The 23,634-nt window shown below is 41.5% G+C and overlaps 1 long non-coding RNA gene across 1 annotated transcript; it reads left to right on the top strand.

The window, feature by feature from the left end:
• The first annotated feature begins 16,039 nt into the window (after window positions 1–16,039).
• LOC120246633 lies at window positions 16,040–22,147 on the top strand. Its single transcript, XR_005532092.1, has 4 exons — window positions 16,040–16,200; window positions 19,599–19,894; window positions 21,692–21,814; window positions 22,059–22,147. It is a non-coding gene; the product is annotated as an uncharacterized LOC120246633 (long non-coding RNA).
• The last annotated feature ends 1,487 nt before the right edge of the window (window positions 22,148–23,634 follow it).

Here is a 23,634-nt window from a genome sequence, read left to right as displayed (position 1 = left end):
ATGATGATTTTCATCCTCGTTTTCAATTCTGATTCAATGCTAACTATGCTAGCTGACTCAAAGAATGTGGTAAATATTTACAGAGAGAGAAACAAATGATTGGATATCCAACTGAAAAGAAAATACTCACCTTGACTCTCTAAGATTGCCAAGTTGAGATCCCAGCGTGTCTTCTGGCATTTCAGAAGTAGCTTTGGCGACTGTTAATAAGGGAAATGCTGCTCTGCTGACAACAAACAGTTCCAATGACTCCACCAGTGGACTAAGTACTGCAAGCCACAAGGCAAGGCCATCGAGCATATGGTCCTGATATCCAGGCTATACTTCCATCTCCAGGAACAAGCAGAGTCCTGCATCAATGAGATTCAAGGTACCAAGCATCTGCCCTTTGTCTTGACACTCTTTTTCAGATGGACTCAAATTTAAGTAGAGTGATTCTAGTCTGTCTTATACATATAAAAATATGTTCGATCATTTTTATTTTTATGAATATAGAAATGGTAGATTATACATTCTGTCCTTAAGAAAATCACATTATACTCTGAGCACCTAACCTTCCTAATCACTATGGCTTGGGAATTTACTACCAAAGAACCTCTGTGGCTTAAGGATCTCTTAAACAATTCATGCTCTAACAACCCCTGGAGCTCAGTGGTGAGTTCTAGGCCCAATGTTAGAGAAAAGAAGCCCCTGGACAGGACTGTCATAGGAGAAATGTCACAAGACCCAGCAGACTTACTCAGCCTCTGGGCAAAAGGAGAAAAGCAATGTGGGCTGAGTACCTGCTTACAAGGTTCATGTTAGATTGTTTTCAGCTTACCTGTTCATTTCATCTTCACAAGCCTAGGAAAATGTGTATGTTCTTTCTTCCTTCCTTCCTTCTTTTCTTATTTTTCTCTCTCTCCCTCTCCTCTCTTTCTTTCTTTTTCTCTTTTGCTGTCTCTCTCTCTCTCTCCCTCTTTCTTTCTTTCTTTCTTTCTCTCTCTCTTCCTTCCCTCTCTTTCTTTCTTGCTCTCTCTCTCCTCTCTCTCTTTCTTCCTTTCTTTCTTTGTTTTTGCTATTTTTAGGAAACTGAAACTCAAGGCTGTTACTTTCCTATTGGCAAGTACCTCATAACTAGGAATGCCAAAATTCCATCACATGGTCATCATCCTCCAAAACCTGTGGTCTTTAGGTGCCATGTGCCTTCAGTTAGGTGCAGAGGGAGATGCCTGGCCCCAATTGGCCATCAGAGTGTGGCAACCTTTTGTGATATGTTCTGTCAACAACTTAGGGAAACCTAATTAGCACAAAAGAAGTTCTATAGGGCTTTCAAGTTTTTGAGAATCTAATTTCAAACATGTCCATGAGTTATTTTTGTAAGAGGAAACTTGGCTCAGAAGACTAGTTTCTGAAAAAACAAAAAGTAAGAAAATAATTAAAAATAAAATGAAATAATTTTAAAAAGACCAGTTTCTAAAAGCTTAGTAAATATTTGTTGAGAAAAAGAATAGAGATGTTTCACAAAGTAGGTTAACCACAAATGATCTCTGGTGATGATCATGACTGCACAGGCAAACTGTCCCAGTCCAAACCCTGCCTCTGTCTCCCACTAACTATGCGTCATTGAGTAAGTTGTTAATCTTCTATGTCTTAGCTCTCTTATCTGTAAAATGAGTATAAAACTAGTAGGTGAATGTATAAACCATAATACATCCAGACAATGGAATATTATTCAGTTCTAAAAAGAAATGAGCTATCAAGCCATGAAAATGCATGAAGGAAACATGCATATTACTAAGTAGAAGAAGTCAATCTGAAAAAGCTACATACTGTATGATTCTAGCTATAAAACATTCTAGAAAAAGCAAAATTATGGAGACAGAAAAAAAAGTAGTTGCCAGGGATGGGGAAGGGGAGGGATAAGACAAATGAGTATATAATGAGGACCTATATCAGTCAGCCTGTCATGAAGCCCAGAGGGTTATTGAACATAAACGACTAACACTGGTTGGGGCACAGTCAGCTCCAGAGACTCGTACTACTACAACTACTTCTGTGCTAACGATCTGATGAAGAGGAGCTATCACACCTATTAATCCTGCAGTAGTTTTCAATATGGCCAAAAAAAGGAGAACTTTCTCCAAATACAACATGAATAAGTTATTCAGAACCTGAGTATTGTGTAGAGAGATGGCTCAAAAAAATTGAGTGCAAAGGACTAAATGTTTATGTCCTTCAAAATGTATATGTTGAAGCCCTAACCCCCAATGTGATGGTGTTTGGAAATGGGGCCTTTGGGTAATCAGTCATACAAGTTGAGCCCAGATCAGTGGGATTAGAGCCCTTCTAAGAAAAGACATTAGAGAGGTGACTTCTTTCTTCTCCAGGTGAGGACACCAGAAGGTGGCCATCTGCAAATCAGTAAGAGAACTCTAACCAGGAACTGAATCAGCTGGCCTCCTTGATCTTGAACTTTCTAGCCTCCAGACTCTAAGAAATAGATTTCCATTGCTAAATGAGACAGTCTGGAGTATTTTTATTATATCAACCTGTGCTGACGAAGACATTGAGTGAGTGTCAACAGCACCTGGAGGACTTGTTTGAACTCTATGGCCCCACCCCACAGAGTTACTAATTCAGTAAGTACAGGGTAGGGCCCAATAACATTTCTAGCAAGTTTTCAGGGGATGCCAATGGTGCTGGTCTGGGGACCACACTCTAAGAACCACTGGTTTACTGAGAAGCCTGGCTCTGAGTTGGAGATGAGTATAATGGCAAATGACCGAGTGAGAGCGTACTGGCATCAGCATGAGTTGGTAATCTAGAGCTGTTTAAATAACTGGTACTCCAGGTAGATCCAGAATTCCTTAACATCATTTTTTTCTGATGAGGTAAAATCTAAGAACATATTGGAAAATGTAAGTCTAAAACTAATGAAAAATATAAAAGAAATGAAACATTCAGTTCCAGCAAAATTGCCCAACATAACATATAAGAAAGGGAAGTGATCCATTTTTATGAAGTCAAACTGCTAAAAATTCAACAAAATTTTTCATAAAATAGCAAGAGAGGAAGGTTCGAGATGATATTATAGAAAGACCTTGGGGGTGCCTGGGTGGCTCAGTTAGTTAAGCGTCCAGCTTTGGCTCAGGTCATGATCTCATGGTTCTTGGGTTCAAGCCCTGCGTCGGGCTCTGTGCTGACAGCTCAGAACCTGGAGCTTGCTTCGGATTCTGGGTCTCCCTCTTTCTCTGCCTCTCCCCTGCTTGCTCTCTCTCTCCCTCTGTCTATCTTTCAAAAATAAGAAATAAATATTTAAAAAAAGAAAGATCTTGAGCTCAATCTTCCCACAAACAAAATAAATCTACAGCTACATATGAAACAATTCCCTTTAGGAAGGACCTGAAACATAGTTGAACAGCACATCCACAAAAAGGATAAAAAGGTCACATCGAGATGGTTACGAGAGGTGGAGATGTGGTCTAGCAAGAAATTCCACTCCAGATGCCTGGGACCCACAACCAGGAGGGATCTCACAATATGAAGCTTTCCCCTGAAGAGGGAAGGGTTTATGCCCCACATTAGGTATCCGACCCTTGGGACCTACACCAAAGAGACAAGACCCTATAGCATCTAGCCTTGAAAACCAACAGGGCTTACTGCCAGGAGAACCACAGGGTTGTAGGAAATAGAAAATCCACTCTTAATTTAAAAGGCACCTCGACCATATGCAAAGGAGACTCATGTCTTAATCTAAAAGCACCTGCTCTAGACACAGGTACATGTTGGGACTCTCCCTGGGGACAGAGGTGCCGGCGGTCACAATTTGTGTTCTCCTTCTGCCTTATTGGTGGCAGTGCTGGCAGGTACCATTCTTGTACCTTCACCTGCCATAATCCGCCAGCTCTAGCAGGAGCGCCCTGCCCCCACAGGCCATAGCCAGAGCTCACCCATCACAGTCAGCAGGCATGTGCAGCCCATATAGGGGATGCCCTTTGGGTACCTGACTCTGGCAGCCAGGGAGGATTATGTTTCTGGACACCATGGGTGTGAAATAATTGGAGAGACAATCTTTGGCAGGCTGCTACTCCCAGGGCAGTGTACAAACAGCAGACTGAAACACACCCCTGGTCTTCAAGAGAAACGAGCCTTTTTTGTCCTCAGCTTCATCCTAAGGAGCAGGCTTCAGGTTTGCACATATCCAGAAGCTACAGGGGTGCCCCCAGAGAATGTGTGCAGGAGGACACTGTATAGTGCCCTGCTTTGGCCTCACCGTAGCTTGATGATACCCCCCCAAGCAAGGAGTTCATACACTTACCTAAAGCAACGATGTTTACAACTGTTGCCTAAGGGGCATCTCCAGAACTCCTGATCTGGAAGCCAACAGAGTTGACAACTATAGGGAGGCCCACAAATCTATATTTACATACCTTAAAAGCTGTGCATTCACACACACACACACACACACACCCACACACACACACACACACACAGAAGCTGCTGCCTGAGGATTTGGCTTACAATTAGCCTGAACTAAGCACTGTCTGAGATCCCTCCTTTCAGAACACTGGCAGGTCTTGGCACACCCTCAACAACTGCGACCCATGAAGAACAAATCAGGCTACTTAGACAATCACAGAGTTCTGATTAAGAAACAACAACAAAATTTATGATAATGTTAAATAACAAACTTCATCTCCTATATAGAACCACACCTTCAAGATTGGGAGAGATAGCTATTTAACCTGATATATAGAAACAAATGCAGAGAATCCAGCAAAATCAAACAACATAAGAATATGTTCCAAACAAGACAAAACCTCAAAAAAAGACCTTAATGAAAGAGAGGTAAGTAACATAACTGATAAAGAATTCTAGAGGCACCTGGGTGGCTCAGTCAGTTAAGCGTCTGACTTCAGCTCAGGTCATAATCTTGCAGTTTGTGAGTTCAAGCCCCACATCGGGCTCTGTGCTGACAGCTCGGAGCCTGGAGCCTGCTTCAGATTCTATATCTCCCTCTCTCTCTGCTTATCCCCTGCTCACACTGTCTCTCTGTCCCACTCTCTTTCAAAAATAAATATTAAAAAAAAAAGGATTTCGAAGTAATGGTCATAAAGAAGCTCATAGAACTCAAGAGGATGGGTGAACACAGTGAGAACTTCAACAAAGAAAGCTAGAAAAGATAAGAAAATACTAAACAGAAGTCACAGAGCTGAAGAATGCAATAACTGATCTGAAAAATACACTATAGGGGTCAAACAGCAGACTGAATGAAGCAGAGGAATGAATCAGCAAGCTGGAAGAAAGCATAGTAGAAATCACACAGACAAAGCAGCAAGAAGAAAAAGAATTTTAAATATTTAAAATAGCTTAAGGGACCTATAGGACAATATCACGTGGAATAATATCTGCATTACAAGGATTCTGATAAGAGAAAAGAGAGAGAGAAAGAGGCAGAAAACATATTTGAAGAAATATTATTAGCAAGAAGATTGAATCAGTAATTTAAAACCTTCCAAACAAAAGTCCAGGAAACAGACAATTCTACCAAACATTCAAAGAAGATTTAATATCAATCCTTCTCAAACTTTTCCAAAATATTGAGAGGATATGCTTCCAAATTCATTTTACATTTGGAATTTTAAATGTAAAATGTAAATTCATTTTACAAGACTAGCATTAACCTGGTATCAAAGCCAGACAAAGATACACACAAACAAAAGAAAGTTATAGGTGAATATCTCTAATGAACATAGATGCAAAAATCCTCAATAAAATTTAAGCAAACAAAATTCAACAGTACATTTAAAGGATAATACATCATGAACAAATGGAATTTATTCTAGGGATGCAAAGATGGTTCAGCATGCACATATCAATCAACACGGTACGCCACATTAACAAAGGATAAATTTCATATAATTACCTCAATAGATGCAGAAAAAGCATTTGACATAATTTAACATTTATTTATGATAAAAACTCTCAACAAAGTATGGATAGAGGGAATGAACCTCAATATAATAAAGGCCCTATATGACCAGCCCACTGCTAACATGGTACTCAGTAGTGAAAAGCTGAAAGTTTTTCTTCTAAAATCATAAACAAAGCAAGTATGCTCACTCTCACCACTTTTATTCAACATAGTATTGGAAGTCCTAGCAATAGCAATTAGGTAAGAAAAAAATATATAAGGCATCCCAAATGGGAAAGAAAGAAGTAAAACTGCCTCCTGCAGATAAGAGAATTCTATATGTAGAAAACCTTTAAAACTCCATCAAAAAACTGTTAGAAATAAAAACTAAATTCAGTAAATTTACAGGATACAAAATTAATATACAGAAATCTGTTTCATTTCTTGTACTAACAACCTACCAGAAAGAGAAATTAAGAAAACAATTCTATTTATAATCACATTTTAAAAATCTAAGAACAAATTTAACTAAGGAGGTAAAAGACCTGTACACTAAAAACTACAAGACATTAATAAAATAAACTGAAGAAGACAGAAATAAGTGGAAAAATATTCCATGCTCATTTATTGGGATAATTAGCATTATAAAATGTCCATATTTCCTAAAGCAATATACAGATTCAATGCAATCCCTAACAAAAATCCAAATGGAATTTTTCATACAATTAGAACAAATAATCCTAATATTTGTATGCAACCACAAAAGATGCCAAATAGCCAAAGTGATTTTGAGAAAGAACAAAGATGAAGGTGTCATGCTTCCTGTTTTCAAACTTACCTACAAAACTATAGTAATCAAAACAGTTTGCTCTTGGCATAAAAACAGAAAACAGACACATAGATCAGTGGGACAGAATCAAGAGTCCAGAAATAAACTTGCATGCATATGATAAATTCATTTATAATAGAGGAGCCAAGAACATACAATGGGAAAAGGATAGTCTCGTCAATAAACATTGGGAAATGGGACAGCCACACACAAAAGAATAAAGACCATTATGCACATAAATTACACAAAATCATACCATATACAGAAATTAGCTCAAAATGATTTAAACACTTGAATGTGAAACCTGAAACCATAAGATTCCTAGAAGAAAACATAGCAGTAAGCTAATTGACATTGGTTATAGTTATATATTTATTTGTTTATTTATTTTTATTTATTTATTTATTTATTTTTGGATGTGACACCAAAGGCAAGAGACATGGAAGCAGGATAAACAATGTAACTATATCAAACTAAATATCTTCTGCACAGCAAAGGAGACCATCATTGAAACAAAAAGGCAATACTGACTAGAAGACATTTGTAAATCATACATCTGATGAGGGGTTAATTCTCTAAATATGTAAAGAACTCATACAACTTCACAATAAAAATATTCAATTAAAAAATGGGCAGAGGACCTGAATGGATATTTTTCCAAGGAAGACACACAGATGGCTAACAAGCATATGAAAAAGTATTCAACATCACTAATTATCAGGGAAAGGCAATTCAAAGCCACAATGAGATGTCACCTTACACCTCTTTGAAGGGCTATTATCAAAAAGACAAGAAAATCAAGTGTTGGCAATGATGTGGAGAAAAGGGAACCCTCATGCATGCTTGAAGGGAAGTAAATTGGTGTAGCCACTGTGGAAGAGAGCATGGAGATTCCACAAAAACTTAAAAGTAGAACTACCATATGTTCTAGCTATTTCATTTTTGCTTATTCATTCAAAGAATATAAAATTACTAATTTGTATAGATATATGCACTCCTATGTTCACTGCATCATATTTATAACAGTCTAGATATGGAAAAAATCTAAGTGTCCATTAATGGATGAATGGATAAAGAAGATGTAGGATAGATGATAGACAGATAGATAGATGATAGATACATAAATAGATAGATAGATGCAATGGAATACCACTCAGCCAAATAAAAGAATGAAATCTTGCCATGTGTGACAACATGGACAGAACTTGAAGGTATTATGTAAAATAAGCCAGACAGAGAAAGACAAATACCATATGATTTCATACATGTGTGGAATCTAAAAAACAAAGCAAATGAACAAATAAAACAAAAACAAATTCATTGATACAGAGAACAGATTGGTGGTTACCAGTGGCGGAGGGGGTTAGGGGCGAGAAATAGGTGAAAGAGCTCAGCTGTGTAGTGATGGATGAAAATGAGACTTACGGTGGTGATCACCACGTACTATATACAAATGTCAAGTTATAATGTTGTACACCTGAAACTTACATAATGTATACCAATTTTACTCAATAAAAAACAAAGAAATAAACAAAAGGATCAAGGCAACAACAATGAAAATAGAACACAGGGACATGTGTCACTAGTTGAGATAGCAGAAAAAAGTATGCTGTTATTAAAGATTCATGAGAGGGGCGCCTGTGTGACTAAGTTAGATAAGCGACCAACTTCTGGCTCAGGTCATTATCTCACAGCTCATGAGTTCGAAGCCCAAGCTGGCCTCTCTGCTGCCAGCTCAGAGCCTGGAGCTGCTTCAGATTCTGTGTCTCCCTCTCTCTCTGCCCCTCCCCCACTCACACTCTGTCCCTGTCTCTCAAAAATGAATGAACATTAAAAAATGTTTTTAATAATAATTAAAAAAAGAACCACGAGATATTCAATGCCTGGAAAGTCAAGGAGAACAGGAAACATTCTGAGGAAGAGCCCACGACAGGGAATGGTCCTCTGTAGGAACCTCAGGTCAACGACATCAGCTCATTCCTCTATCTACCAAAAGTGATTCTCTGCGGGAAATAAACAAGCAGAGGGGGGGACACCGGCCTGAGGGCACAGCCGTCGCAGCGCCAGCAACAAGAGGCAGTGGCAGCAGCACAGGAGGAGTAGAGACTGTGACTGTGTCCTTTGTCAGAGTCCTATCCTCAGCTCGACCGTAGGACATCATGGCCACTTGAAAAAAAAGAGACAATCAAAACAGAGGTTTGGTTATGCTGGATGGGAAAGAAACACACAATAATGTCTTAGGTCTGTGGCTGTATCTTGTGCAAATGTCTAATTTTTGCAATGAGATGTGCAAGCTAATGAGGGGAAGTACCTGCATAGATGAGCTCTGCCTCAGCTTCAGGAGCGAATTCTTCCAGGGAAACCTAAGTCCGTGCAGCAGTGGGCACTAACTGGCCTTGTGGTGAGATTGAAACAAAAAATGCTTAGGTTTCCCTCTTCCATCAGACATCACCTCACCATCGCCCTGGTCTCAGCAGGCTACCAACAGCGTGAGTCCACCTTGCGTTCACTGCTGGGTTCTGCGGGCGCCATCTTGCTTCAGTTATGTGTGATACCAACAGGGATTTGCTTCTGTATGGGTCTGTTATGTACATGTGCACATGTTTGTACATATGTTTGTATCCACATTTGTGTGTGTGTATTGTGCCTCATGTGCATATATGTGTGTCACACATTGTGTGTGTGCCCATGAATGCAAGCATATGTGTGTGTATATGTTTAATGGGAGTGGAGCTGATAGTGTGGTATGTGTCCTATTAGCCTTCTAGATTCTCTCGAAAGTGAAACGATCAGAGGTTTGCCTTGCCTTGGCTGGACTTGTGAAATCCTGAAGGAAGCGCGGTTGGCAGAGACAGCCTGAGCTACAGCTGCTACGAGGAGCTACAGAGAAGACTTTTTGGCTGAGGCTGAAAGGAATAAAAAATGGGGAGGATCATTCTTGGTTTCTACTTTCTCCCTAGAAATCTCTTAATGTACAAGAGTTCACCTTAGGCAAATATGGGACATTTTTATTTGCTGATGTTGTAGAAGGATGCATTTTTTAAAATTTTTAAAGTTTTTATTTATTTTTGAGATACAGAGAGAGACAAAGTCTGAGCAGGAGAGGGGCAGAGAGAGGGGGAGACACAGAATCTGAAGGAGGCTCCAGGCTCTGAGCTGTCAGCACAAAGCCCAATGTGAGGCTTGAACTCACAAACTGCGAGATCATGACCTAAGCCGAAGTCCGATGCTTGACCAACTGAGCCATCCAGATACCCCAAAGGATGCATTTTTAGTTGGCCTTTTAGTTATTTTGCACAATGTTTGGAGATCTATACTCTCAGCTGGGCAGGCCCAGAGTGGAAGAGTAGAACAGGGAGGGAGTTGTCACCCTTGGAATCGCACGGTCCTGGAGCAGAGAAGGGGTGCGATGAATAACTGGGCTGGTAGAGCTGAGGTGATCTGGAGCGATGCAGGCTCACCTGGATGCCAGAGCACCCATCCCATGAAAACCACCGCAAAGCTGATGGTGAAACCTCACACCAATGACTTCCTGCATCCAGAAATCTAGCTACAGCCTGTTGGAGAACATGAAACCCAAAGGAATGCTCCTCGTGGCTTGGAGATTTCCATTGAGCCCCTTTCCGAGAAAACCCTTGGCTTCTGGCTGTTGCCTGCATCCCCCACACACACTATCCCCACAGTCAGCATAGTTTCTCTGATTGGGGGACCCTGAGGGGGCATTGAGCCCCTCTGCATTGCTGACCCCGCTCCTCCCCTGCCGGTGGCTGCCCAACCCCCTGGCTTGCAGCCTGTGTGCCTTCATTCAGTCAACCCTCCAGCCTGGGAGGTGGAGTCCATTCCAGCAGGAAAGGTCCAGGTAAGAAGGAGGGGGTGTGGGGTTGCTGGCCAGACGCCATCCCCGTGCATCAGTGCATTCGTGCATCAGTAGGATAGAACATATCATTTTGACCACCTATCTGATTTCTGCTTCTACGTCTCCAGTGGTTCCGAACTTGGAGAAGGGTCTGAGGAGTGCAGGATACTCACTGCTCAAACCTCAGCTGTGGTAGCAAAACTTTTTAGTGGGTGTGGCTAGACTGGCCATGAGGTCTGAAGGCTGGTGTCTCCAGCTCTCTCCTTTATGTCTGAAACTCTGCCACCCTGGCTTTCCCATGTAAGTCCCCCAGAGACACAAGATTGAGGGGACTCCTGATGTCTGCTTTTCACAGGCTGTATCACTGAAGCTCTGCGAACTGCAATGCCTTGGGTGGGTGAAGCCAGGAAAGATGAAGCCCCCACCAATACAGAACTCTAACCTCTAACTCCAGCTCCCACATCCACCAGCCTCGTAAATGCTACCAAGCAAAACTGAAACAAAAAACCATGCAGCACAAATTCCACTTTCTTCATGAATGTTTCTCTCCACGTCCCAGTCAAGAGTATTTTTCTGCCTTCTGTGGACGCCTAGAGATATTAAGGCTAGAGGGTAGGAACGTCATCCTGTATGTTGCATGTCCTTAGGAGAGTGACTTGCAAAGAGCAGTTGATACAAGTTTGTTCAATGAAACCAGTTTTACCTCCTGTCGCAAGTATTTCAACCGCTCAGTATTACAGCTTTGTACATTCGTCCCAGGGGGAATTATTCTTTACCACCCAGAAATTGTGAATTGCATTTCAGATGAAAGCTTTTGATTAAAACAGGCCTTGCTGGCAAAAGCCCCTCATGTCACTAGCTGTGAGTGGTGCCAGAATGCGAAAATGAGCCGGGTCCCATCCGGCTTTCAGATTTCAATAAACATCAATACTCATATGTTTAAAACGGAAGCAAAATCCTTCAAAAGATCTTAAACTGTGCTGGAGTGAGGATGAAATACACTGCTGATCTGAGAGCTGGCATGGCAGACAGAATTTCTCAGCCCTTTGATCAGTGCCGAAATGGCTGAAAGTCTCACAATGGAATGTAACTGGGTAGGTTATGCAGTCAGATCCCTCCTTTCATGGATGAGGAAACTGAGACTCAGGCAGGTCCGGGGATGGGACCAGCGACTTCCCACCAGGTCGGCTGGGGTGGTCGGGGCATACATACTCCTGACTCTTGATGGGACTGCAGAGATCCCGAGTTAATCCCAATCCCGGTGCTGAAGGAGCCACCAATGAGCTTTGAGCACAAAGCGCTGTGATCCAAGTTGTAGGAGGAACAGCCAGAAGATCATGTTCAAGGCTAGACAGAAGCAGAAAACAGGGGAGGGGGAGACTCTGGGCCGGGAGGGGTGACAATGGCATGTGCGCTTTAGGGGACACACAGGGGAGAGAACATTTTCTAGAAATAATTTGTTTAAGAAACTACTTTTTTTTTCAGTTAATGATTTTTTATAGTTTATTATCAAGTTGGTTTCCATATAACATCCAGCGCTCATCCCAACAAGTGCCCTCCTTCATGCCCATCACCCATTTTCCCCTCTCCTCCACCCTTATCAACTCTCAGTTTGTTCTCAGTATTTAAGAGTCTCTTATGGTTTGCCTCCCTCCCTCTCCGTAACTAGTTTATCCCCTTCCCCTCCCCCATGGTCCTCTGTTAAGGAGAAACTACTTTCAAAGAAATTAAAGAATATTAGTCCTTGCTATTCATTTTTATACTTTTCCAGTGGTTCCTGCCCGATGGTCCCTTGGGGCAAGAAGACATAAGGAAATGGAGTTCTTGTCCACCACAGGGAAGATGTGGCTCCTTTCATCCATCTCAGAGGAGGAAACAGAAAGACCTGACTACCCAAAATAGAATACATTCACACTTTGGACTATCATGCAGCTAGGAAAAGACCGAGGTAGAGCTTATGCAGTGGTGTGCCAGCATTTAAACACCCAGGTAATTCTGCGAATAATCCAAGTCAGTGAACAGCCTTGTAATACCAGCCCACTTATTTATTTTTTTTAATTTTTAAAAACATTTTTTATTTATTTCTGAGAGAGAGAGACAGAATGAGCAAGGGAGGGTCAGAGACAGAGGGAGACACAGAATCTGAAACAAGCTCCAGGCTCTGAGCTAGCTGTCAACACAGAGCCCGATGTGGGGCTTGAACCCACGAACGGTGAGATCATGACCTGAGCCAAAGTTGGATGCTTAACCGACTGAGCCACCCAGGTGCCCCAGCCAACCCACTTATTTAAAAAACAAATGGGCCAATGGTCAGCAGGTATACAGCCCTGTGTTCATAAATACAAAGGCATCTCCCTTGAGTCATCTCCACAGGAAAAGGGAGCATGACCTTGCCAGTCTATATCTGTCTATACTGTTCAAACATTTGCCAACGAGGATGTACTTCTGGGATATTTTTTTTAAAAATAGGTTGAAAGCATGCTTTCTCTACCAATTATGATTGTACTGCAGACAAAAAGGACATTTCTACCCTATTTTCTTGGCTTGTGGAGGTAAGCAAAAGCTACAGTGAGAAAGTTTGGGGAAGTCATGTCTTTTAAAGGGTCAAGAGGAGCCGGTCCGGGGGGATGGGGTGAACCCTCGTGCGGCAAAGCATACAGCTGCTGTCAGGGCAACAGGGCAGCACACCACAGCCGGGGGGCCTCAAAACACCACACGTATACCTGATATTTTCCTGCAGGGACCCAGCCAGTGACTCTAATATGTGGGTTGTAAGAATGTATCACACAGTCTACTGTCCTGTTTAATCAACAGTGTCTGTGTGTCTGTTTCCCTTCTTGATTTTTTCGTAATAAAAGTCTTTCCGTTTTTTTTTTTTTTTTTACAAATAGTTTATTGTCAAATTAGTTTCCACATAACACTCAGTGCTCATCCCCACAAGTGTCCTCCTCCATGCCCATCCCCCCCTCCCCCCCACATCCATCAGTCCTCAGTTTTTGTCAGCATTCAAGAGTCTCTCATGGTTTGCCTCTCTCCCTTTCCCCCACCATTTCCGCCCTTCTTCTCCCCCTTGGTCCTCCGTCAAGTTCCTCCTAATCCTCCTATACGTGCAAACATATGATATTTGTCCTTCTCTGCCTGACTTATTTCGCTCAGCATAACACCCTCAAGGTCCATCCATGTTGCTACACATGGCCAGATTTCACTGTTTCTCATTGCCATGTAGTATTCCATGGTATAGATAAACCACATCTTCTTGATCCATTCATCTGTTGATGGACACTTAGGCTCTTTCCATGTTTTAGCTATAGTGGAGAGTGCTGCTATGAACATTGGGGTTAAAAGTCTTTCCTTTGAATTAAGTTGATTTTCCTTAACAGATCAAATGAGACAAACTTTCCATAGTAAGCAGACTCCTCTGACTCCAAGAGTGGTTAAAAGTGACATTAAATTTTTCCCCTCATTCTCCTTTCCATTCTTTTCTTTCACTTATCGAAATAATTTGAGGTTTCACTGGTCTGTTTTATTTTTGTTTTGAAAATTACTTGGGCTTCTAAAGAAAAAGCGATCCAGCAATTAGATAATCAATTATTTTTAAGATTGATTAAGGATGGCCTGGGGACCACAATTTTATTGTAAACTCAAGCTACAGAAAAGCCACCGACTAACTTGAAGCTGTGGAAATATTGTTAGTATAGATCCCAACTAATACTGAATGTGTCCCCTTTTAAAATGAGAAAATAACCTTCAGCTCCTTTAAAATGTAGAGTTTGGCATTTTACTAAATTTCATAGGGAGAAAATGTAATGAGTCAATAAACCCAATTTGGAGGCTGGTTATTGTCACATAAATTAATTTGCCTGCTAAATGATCAGATTCACATCCACCTTTTTCCCCACCATCTGCCTCACAACAAAGTTGGCATTGTAATCCTTTGAGGACGAACTATAAAAATGTCATTACTTAAAGGCTTATTATCCACCAAGTCATGTTAAACTCCAATTTCCCCGTGCTTGCTAGCTAACCAGGTAAAGAACAGAGTTTAGATTTTTTTCCCCCCAAAAAACTGTATACAGCAGTGCTATGCCTCGAGGTGTTTCTTTTTATTGGGCTATTGTCCAAAAGAGCAGTGCCGCCATATGACCTTGGACTCCTGCTTGGCAAGCCACCCCCATTTAGTGGGGAGATGGCATGCCACATTTCCATGGCTCAGCTTTGACTTGTCTCTCCAAACACTTGTGATCTGTGAAATCTCTCCTGACTGTCACACTGAGTGATCCCATCCCATTTCTCTGCACAATCAGGCACCTGGCAGGCTTTGCCAAACAGAATGCTGGTCAGGGAGGGGTGTGCGGGAGCCAGAGTTTTGCTCTAGCCAAGTTCTAAATATGACCCTGATGGAATCCAAAGGCCAAGATAATCCTGACCAGGGTCTTCATACAATCCTTGTTTGATGGTACAAGGAGAAATACACTCAGTAGGGGAAAAAAATGGTTGATATAAAAGAACTGTTTAATATTTAAAAGTTTTTAAAAAGTCAGAAACCAAATCCAGGGTCACTAGTAATAGCCATTTTTTAAAAAATAGCTAAGCTACAACACCCAGTGGTAGGTAATGTTTTTGCGGTTTTATTTTTTGCTTTTTCATTTGTCTTCTCTAGCAGTTAGGGTAGCATTAAATACACCATTCTGTGCTGTATAACTCCCACTGCTTAAGCTTCACCATAATGATATAATGTGGATTTCTTGTTTGATGACTCAAATTTTTTTGGAACTATGCGACATCTAGATAATTGAAGCTATTCAAAAAATGGCTGATAATTATATTACTTGAGGAAAGAATAGTGGGGGATATATTTTGACCTCAACTTTTCAAAAATATATTATTAATCCACTAAAAAGTTTGAGAATTTACTCTATGTTAAATATACAAAAACATACACAAGTGAAAAAGAGATGGCCCATGCCCATAGGGCTCCGTGTCTAGACTCTAATAGGAAAATCAGAAAAGTAACAAGTAATCTACTCTAGTATGTAACACAAGAAAATATTATGTCAGGCACAGTAGAGGGACAAAGTAAGAGTATTGTGGAAGGCCTCCCAGTTACAGGTCCCCAGGCAGGAGGGTCCACATGGAGCCTGCAGCTGGGCCTAGCATGGAATGTGACTGGCCAGATGCAGGCAGGAATTCAGTTCTCACGTGTTTCAAATGTCATGCAATTTCAAATATCATGTGAGTTCTGGAAAGCACGTGCATTCCAACAGAATCAGAGCAAATGTGTTGGGACCACGGTGAAATTTGCACTGTGGACACCAGAGGAGCGTGCTATGGGTCAGTCCAGGAGCAGACTCTGAGTCAGAGTCACACAGCAGTAGCAGGGACTCACACAAGTGTGGGTTCAGGTGATGAGGAAGGACCGTGGTTAGCCATCGGTGAGGCTAAGACAAACAGCGCAGAAGGGAGAGGTCAACTGACTGCTAGACGATTGTCAATGACAATTCACCACAACCATTGGGATGAATATCCACGTCTGGTACAAGCAGAAAGAATGGAAAACAGTGAGACACGCTGATTACACAATTTACCTGAAGGACACGCTGTTACCTTCGTGGAGGAGAGGTAAGGAGATCTTGCTATTCCGACAGCATGAAGATGAAGCAGAAGAAAAAAGACAGAAATCCAGTCATCAATGATTGCTCACCCATCCAGAGAAGCACTGGGGAAAGTAGAATGAGAAAGGAAAGGGGTGAGTGGGTTTGAGTTTTAATTTTAAAATTTGGGTTAGAAAGTGGTGAAGAGACAGACAAAACATGGAAACATGCTAAATATGTTGGTGGCAGTGAGAATGGGAGGGATCCAGAGGTCGGTTAGGAAAGGAAGATGGTGACAAGGGAACAGAGGACAAGAAGTAGACACCCATATGTAACACCATCACCCACACCCATAGAGAAACTTCTAGTCTCAAGGAGGGAGGCAGCCCAGGCCGCAGAGGGTGCTCATCCCTCCTGAGCTCCAGGTTGCCTTTCCTGAGCTTGTTCTGTGCACTATCTGTCCCCGACTGCTGGAATCTTATCTCCATGAAAGATCTGCGAGTCGTGAGTTTTCTCTGCAAAATTCTGAAACATCTAGCTGAATGTTGGGACAGCTTAGGAGGAACCAAAAACATGTAAGCAGCAAAATAACACCAAGTCAAGTTCCAAGGGCTGAGATTTCTGGACCGACATGAACTTTGTCAGGTTAATCTAAAGTGTGGAAACTAAGTCATACTGCAAATACTTGCCTTGAGACTTATATGAATCTGCTCTCTTTATTCACTTGGATTCAGATAATTTCCAGATAGCACTTTCTTCCACTACTGCATAGGCTCAGCTTGAAGGATTCATTTCCAGAAGAAATTTTAAAAATTCAATCATGACTTCACCATAGGAGAGTTAAAGAGAATCCTTCCCAAGGTTAATGCTAAAGAAGCCCGAAGTTCATTCTACACTGTGGCATTATGGAAATAATCCCAACCTTCTAAATATAGCTTGAGTAGACAAGAGTGCTATTAGAAATCAAAAGTATTACAGAAAACAGAGGAATTACATTTACAAATTGCCATTTGCATTCAGAAAATAAACATCATTGCAAAGATACCCTGTGCATTATTTACATTATTTAAGGCCACTTTTTCCTACTAATGATTTCAGTACCACACAGCAATTTAAAACCTTTCTATCCTGTACTTTGTGAAGACAGTTTTGGTCATTTTCATTTCATGAATGTTAGTGATAATGTCAAAAATCCACCTGAATTAGTTACTATCTGGTTTTTGTTTTATTCCTGTATGTATACTCTCTAATTTTCAGTTTAAAAATAAAAAATATTTGACTCGAGGCAGCCAGTTCAACATCACCAAACTTTTCAAAAAATTGATGCTAATTTACACATTAGGTTCATTGAAAATTCAGTTTATTTTAAGTGTGCTGAAATTATGCATATTTTTCTCCTCTAGAAAGGAGCTTTTTGTATCAAAACACCCTTTAGTAGTATCGACTCTTTTTAAATTTTAGAATAAGGTTGGGGCGCTTGGGTGGCTCAGTTGGTTAAGTGTCTGACTTCAGATCAGGTCATGATCTCACGGTTCGTGGGTTTGAGCCCAGTGTCAGGCTCTGTGGTGACAGCTTGGAGCCTGGAGCCTGCTTCAAATTCTGTGTCTTCCTCTCTCTCTGCCCCTGCCCCATTCATACTCTGTGTCTCTCTCAAAAAATAAATAATAAACATTAAATTTTTTTTAAATCTTGGAGCAGGGTTAATTATATAAGGAGCATATGGGAAATAAGTTTTATTGTTCGGAATTTTTTCCCGATTTTTTTCTAGAATTTGGGACTTCTGAGTTCCTATAAAATGTATTGATCTCCCTTTTTGATATTCTTGTTATTATTATTCCTCTTCATATTAAGTTATTAATTTTCATTCTCTCCAATTTTTACTATAAAGTCAAAAACCACATGTCTAACATTTCTTTAAATATTATGATATGATCCAATGATAAGCTTTTATGACAAAAATGCTGGCATAGAATCAATACCCAAATCTATGCACATCATTTCATTTTCTTCCCAAAAATTACAATAAATTGTAATTTTTTGTACTCTTTTAGTAGAGGTTTGCTATTGGAATAGGACTGGCATTCTTTCAACAGAGATAGAAAAAACAAAAGCTAGTCAAATGTCGGGGATATATTTAATGCTGAGTGCACCACGCACATGCACACACATGCACAAGCACACATACATTAGAAAATCTGAAACCTACGGTTATTTGCTTAGAGCGAAAGATGCTGGAGAACCCTTACTACACATTCATTAATCAGATCTCTGGCAGCAACTCTGAGCTGGTACAATTTGAACTGAATTTTGTTAACTCACTTTGATAACAGGATTAAATAGCTGAATACTGTTTGCTCACCCCAGAAGCGAGTACTTTCATCATTCACAGCTGTTTTAACTCGAAAAATACATAGTGTTTCCAGGCCCTGACTATGTTCTTAAAGACTGTGGAAACATCTATTCTACTGTTTAAAATAACACAGAATAATGCGTTTTCATACATAAGCAATGTAGGGGTGCCTGGGTGGCTCAGTCTGTTAAGCATCCAACTCTTGATTTCAACTTAGGTCATGGTCTCACAGATCATGAGCTTGGGCCCCACCTCAGGCTCTGTACTGACAGCCTGCTTGGGATTCTCTCTCTCTCTCTCTCTCTTTCTCTCTCTCTCTCTCCCCCCCCCCGTCTCTCTCCACCCCTCCCCCACTCATGCTTGCTCACTCTCTCTCTCTCAAAATAAATAAATAAACTTTAAAAAATATATCAGTAATGTAAAAAGACTATCTAATGAAAAACAACGATTTGATTTTAAGAGATTCTGGTGCTCATTGTGAAAAACCCAGAAAGTCATAATTGATGACCATCGTAATGCGATATTTTTGTCTCCATCTTCTTGTCACCACTGTGGTAAACACAAATGCTTTTAAGAAAAAATGTTCTTGGCTTCACAAAATTAATGTAGACTTCTGGTTACAATCCCTGTGGATCTCTAAGGGAGCCAAATAAACAGGTTGGGAAAAGCACAGTCTACTATCTGGGTCTGATTTAAAAAGACACTTCAAAGAATTGATTAGTGTCTTGGTAGTTGAAAGACTGTCTTCCTTTACATAATCCCACAGCTATTTTGGCAAAAAGACAGTAAGCCTCAAGAAGATGGGGGCGTCTCTATCGTTAGAGCCTCCCTCGCCAAACTTAGCTGGTGTGTAGCAGATACTCAATAAATATTTGCTGAATCAAAGTTTCTACACTAAAATAAGGGTGAGAAGTGAAAGACAAGAAAAGATCCAGACAATTAGAAGATGCCGTGAATATTTTTGATGTACTTCACTTTCTCTTTGTTTGAATTCTACTTGATAATTATTGGTAAGGCTAAGTATATAGTGAACATATTCACCAACATGATTATAGGCTACTCATTACCCTGGCCAGGAGTACACCCTGCTCAAAAGGACCAAAGAGATCAATGGACAATGGACACATGGAAACACATCATCGAAGAAATCTGAGCATGGCCGAGATAACTGGCCAAAGCCTAATGGATGAAATGCCTTGCTTGTTCGACTGAAGACATATTACTGAGCCAGCCCACTGCATTAAGACATAAGGCACAGAACTAGAGGTAGAAGATGTTTGGAAATGTACAAAACAATTGGATGCCAATGGGAGCCTACAGATGGGCAGTTAATTTTTCTGAGTCAGAAAATTATACTTGGACCTCCTGTCAGGTAAGCCAGTGAAATCAAGTTTTTTGTTGGTCCTCTAAAAATTGAGCTTTCTTTCCTTCCTTTCTGAATACTCCTTTTCCCAAGGAACATTCTTCTCCTCTTCTCTAAATATTGGCTATGGGACTGTTCTTATTTGTCCAGGTCCCATGCTCCTTGCTGTCTCAGGAAAAAGAAACACACTGTGTTATTTGGGCTTTTACTACCCTTTTACCAAAAGGCAACAAGAGATTTGGAAAATAGCAAGTCAAATCTGGAAAATTTGGAAATTTCAAAGGCTCAGGAAACCCCCTGAAAATAACTGGCATGGGTTTTTATGTGGGCACATCCTTGCTCTAAGCACTTTGCATGGACTGGCACATCCGTTGTCATGGCAACCCCCACAGATAGGTGCTATCATGATTAGTCCTTAAAATACGAACCAAAATTTGCACAGTAGTCATGACATTACCTCTGTTGTAATAATATACAGTAACCCAGGCCTTACTTCTCACAGCGTTTTCTTTGACTCCTTTCTAAAACCTCTGGAAGTTTCTCTGCCAGGAAACCATTCTCTCTTGATTCCTGGAGTTGATGGCATCTTCCCTTCTCATCCCCATGAAATGTTCTCTTAATAAGTTGTAACTTCGCTGTGTGAAATAAGGGGAAATGTCACTCACTCTCGAGCATTGTTCTAATTACTTTACATAATCCTCATAGACAAGGTAGGGAGCATTTCCTCCAGTCCCTTGGAGACAGCGAGACTCAGGGGTGTTAACAGCCTCCCTAAGTCAGAAAGCTGGCACTGGCAGTGAAGGTCTGATCCTACACCGTTTCAGATGTCCATGCTGTCCGCCTTTAGGCCAAGTGAATCATGATCACTGTTGCAGGCCACAAGGAGAAACTGATTAGCAGAGGAGTGGAAGGCAAACTGACCCCCATAAATTCAGAAACTGAAGCCAGTTGTCCAGGGACGAAAGTCCAGAGGCCTGGGCTGAGTAGGAAGAGACAACCGCTCCATGGAAGAACACAGATGTCACAGAGGTCACAGTCCCGATTCAGCAGCACCAGGAGGGCTCAGCGGTGAGCCTTGCACCTGAGAGCCAGGCCTTGGCTGGACGTGGTTGGTAATAGCCCATCGCTTTCCACACCAGTCTTGCAGGTAACTTGGGTGTGCTCCTTCCAGTGCTCCCTCTCTGCCCTTCCCCCAGCCCTGCACTCCCTCCCGGGGCTCCAGAGTCCCAGGGGACATCAGAGGAGGGAAAGAAGCAGACTTTTCACTCCTGGCCCCTCCCCAGCCTTGCCAGTAGCTTCCTCCCCTAGGTGCCAGGTGTCCTTAACGCAACTGGCTGCCGGCAACTTTCCCTCCTCATCTGGGGACAGCCCTGCTGGTTGCTCTCTCCTAGTTCACTCCTGAGGAAGTAGACCTATAGGAATCCTTCCTAAAATGGTCCTCACTGGAGCGTGTCAACCTCTCACGGTGGATTCTGAGACTAAAACACACATATCACTACAAAACCAGTTTGAGGAATATTTTTATTGTAGACTCCTAGTTTAAGAAAGTATAGAAAATATAGGAGATGTATAAAGATTACTTTAAAAATATAGGAAATGGTACTTTTGTTGAAACCTGTATCTATTTAAAATTATTGTTTGAGCCATCAAAGTGATGCATTTGCACAGTAAAACGTCCCATCTTCCGCCCCTGCCCCCCCTCCTTTCTTCACTCCTGGGTATGTTTCATTTAACCATTTCCCTAACCTTTACCTCTAGGTTTCCAGTTTTAGAGATTGTCTAAAATGTCTTTTTTCATTTGTTCAGCCATGGTCTATTGACCTCTGGTTGTGAAGGACAGGATTCAGCCTCAAGCCTGGCCGCCCCTACCTTCCTCCTGTTTTCCTCGCAGTACAAACACATCACAGTGTTTCATCATTCACACTATGTGTAAGTACTGTCATTGACCTGGAAGTATTTTTTCATGGCTGAGCCCATTAGTGTGTTATAAATGCATTTTCTTTCCTATGTAATTTTATTAACTGACTGGTTTTTTTCATCAGCTCGATTTTTCTATATCCCTATTATTGTTCATTCTTAAGCTTCCCAACAGTATCATCTAAACACTCTGAATACAACTTTCCATACAGTCCAGCATATCCAGTAAGTGATCAGTTCATTTTCATTTTCCCAGCAAAGGTCCTGTTCCTGGGCTCCAACAGAGACTGGATACCTCACTGTCCTGCACAGCTCCCTCCCTGGGACTTCCGTTACCTTCTTATCCATGTCCTGTTGATGGGGAAGATCCTTTTCTTTATTGCTCATTGTGTTCGGGAGTCAGGTTAGTGGGAGGAGAGGCTAGATCAACCCAGCAACTAATTTTCTTCAGTTTTGGAGAAAAAACTGCTTTTAAATAAGAAGACTTTTCTCTCTCCTAGAGAAGACTTTTGTTTTAAAGAAATTATTTTGGAGCACCTGGGTGGCTCAGTCGGGTAAGCGTCTGACTTCAGCTCAGGTCATGACCTCCTTGGTCTGTGAGTTCGAGCCCCACATTGGACTCTGTGCTGACAGCTCAGAGCCTGGAGCCTGCTTCAGATTCTGTGTCTCCCTCTCTCTGTGCCTCTCCCCTGCTCACACTCCCTCTTTCTCTCTCAAACATAAATAAACATAAAAAAATTAAAGAAATTATTTTAAGAGCACAGACTACTTTTCCTATTTTTTTAAATCCTTCCTCTCCCAGTTTTCACTGTTTTGCAATCTTATTTTTCATTTCTTCTGGTTTGAGCTTTCTCCACTCTATCTTTTGAATCTTCAGCTGAGTTTTTAGTTTGAGTTCCCACATATTTTATCATCCAGATTTCTTTCTTGTTCCCTCTTTGTTCCTTCCGATATTTTTACGTGAATAAAATATCATCTGTTATTTCTCTGAAAACATTAAGTGTTATTTTACTATTTTATTCTAATGTCATTATTATCATATCCCCACTGAGATCCTTTATTTCTTTCCTATCTTGTTTATTTCTTTTTTTAAATCCTTGACTTTATGACTTTATTGCGCTTACTTCATAATTAAGAATGAGACCCTGAAAAACTGATTGGAACGTCTTCCCGCTGGGCAAGACTTGTAAGGAGTGGGCTTCCTTGAAGATGAGTCAGCTGGGTTGCTGGGGCCTCACACGCCCCTGATCTCAAGCATTTCCTCTGAGGCTGCTCCGTTTCTCCAGAGAAGAGCCCCCCCAAGGTGCCCCTCAGAAGGGAATGCCAGGAGCCAATGGGGGGAGGGGGATGAACGTTTCCCCATGCACCTATGTGACCTCTCAGGTTGCCTGATGTCTTCAATTCATCCCCATCTCTATCCTGTGTTGATCCTGGTGAGGCTGGGCCCCATGCAATTCATTTTCACCAGGGACTAAACTACTATTATGGCAGGAAAGGGTGCCTGTGGAGCAGAGCGGAGGAGGGGAGAATCGAGGACCCGGCTACTACACCCATTCCAGATGCTTCTCCTACTTGGCCCTGGCCATCCTCTCCACCTGGCTCCCCTTCCAAGGTCCTTCCAGAGAGCCTGGGCAGGGCTGGCCTGTCCTCATCAGCACCCCCTCCATGGACCCTCCCAGCTCTTCCTCTGTTCTGCAGGCTCCCCTTTAGTCACCGCCTGTGTGACCACTCGTGACTCATTCTCCTGACGACGAACAGACTAAAAGTGTCCATTCCCTTGGAGTTTGTGAACTTAACACCTTTCTAAGTTTTTAACCTTTATTTTGCTGGTG

The sequence above is a fragment of the Hyaena hyaena genome, unplaced genomic scaffold, assembly GCF_003009895.1.
Source record: "Hyaena hyaena isolate Hyena2069 unplaced genomic scaffold, ASM300989v1 scaffold_475, whole genome shotgun sequence".
NCBI lineage: Eukaryota > Metazoa > Chordata > Mammalia > Carnivora > Hyaenidae > Hyaena > Hyaena hyaena.
The sequence above is the reverse complement of the archived record's forward strand: the minus strand, read 5'-3'. Positions and strand labels throughout refer to the sequence as shown.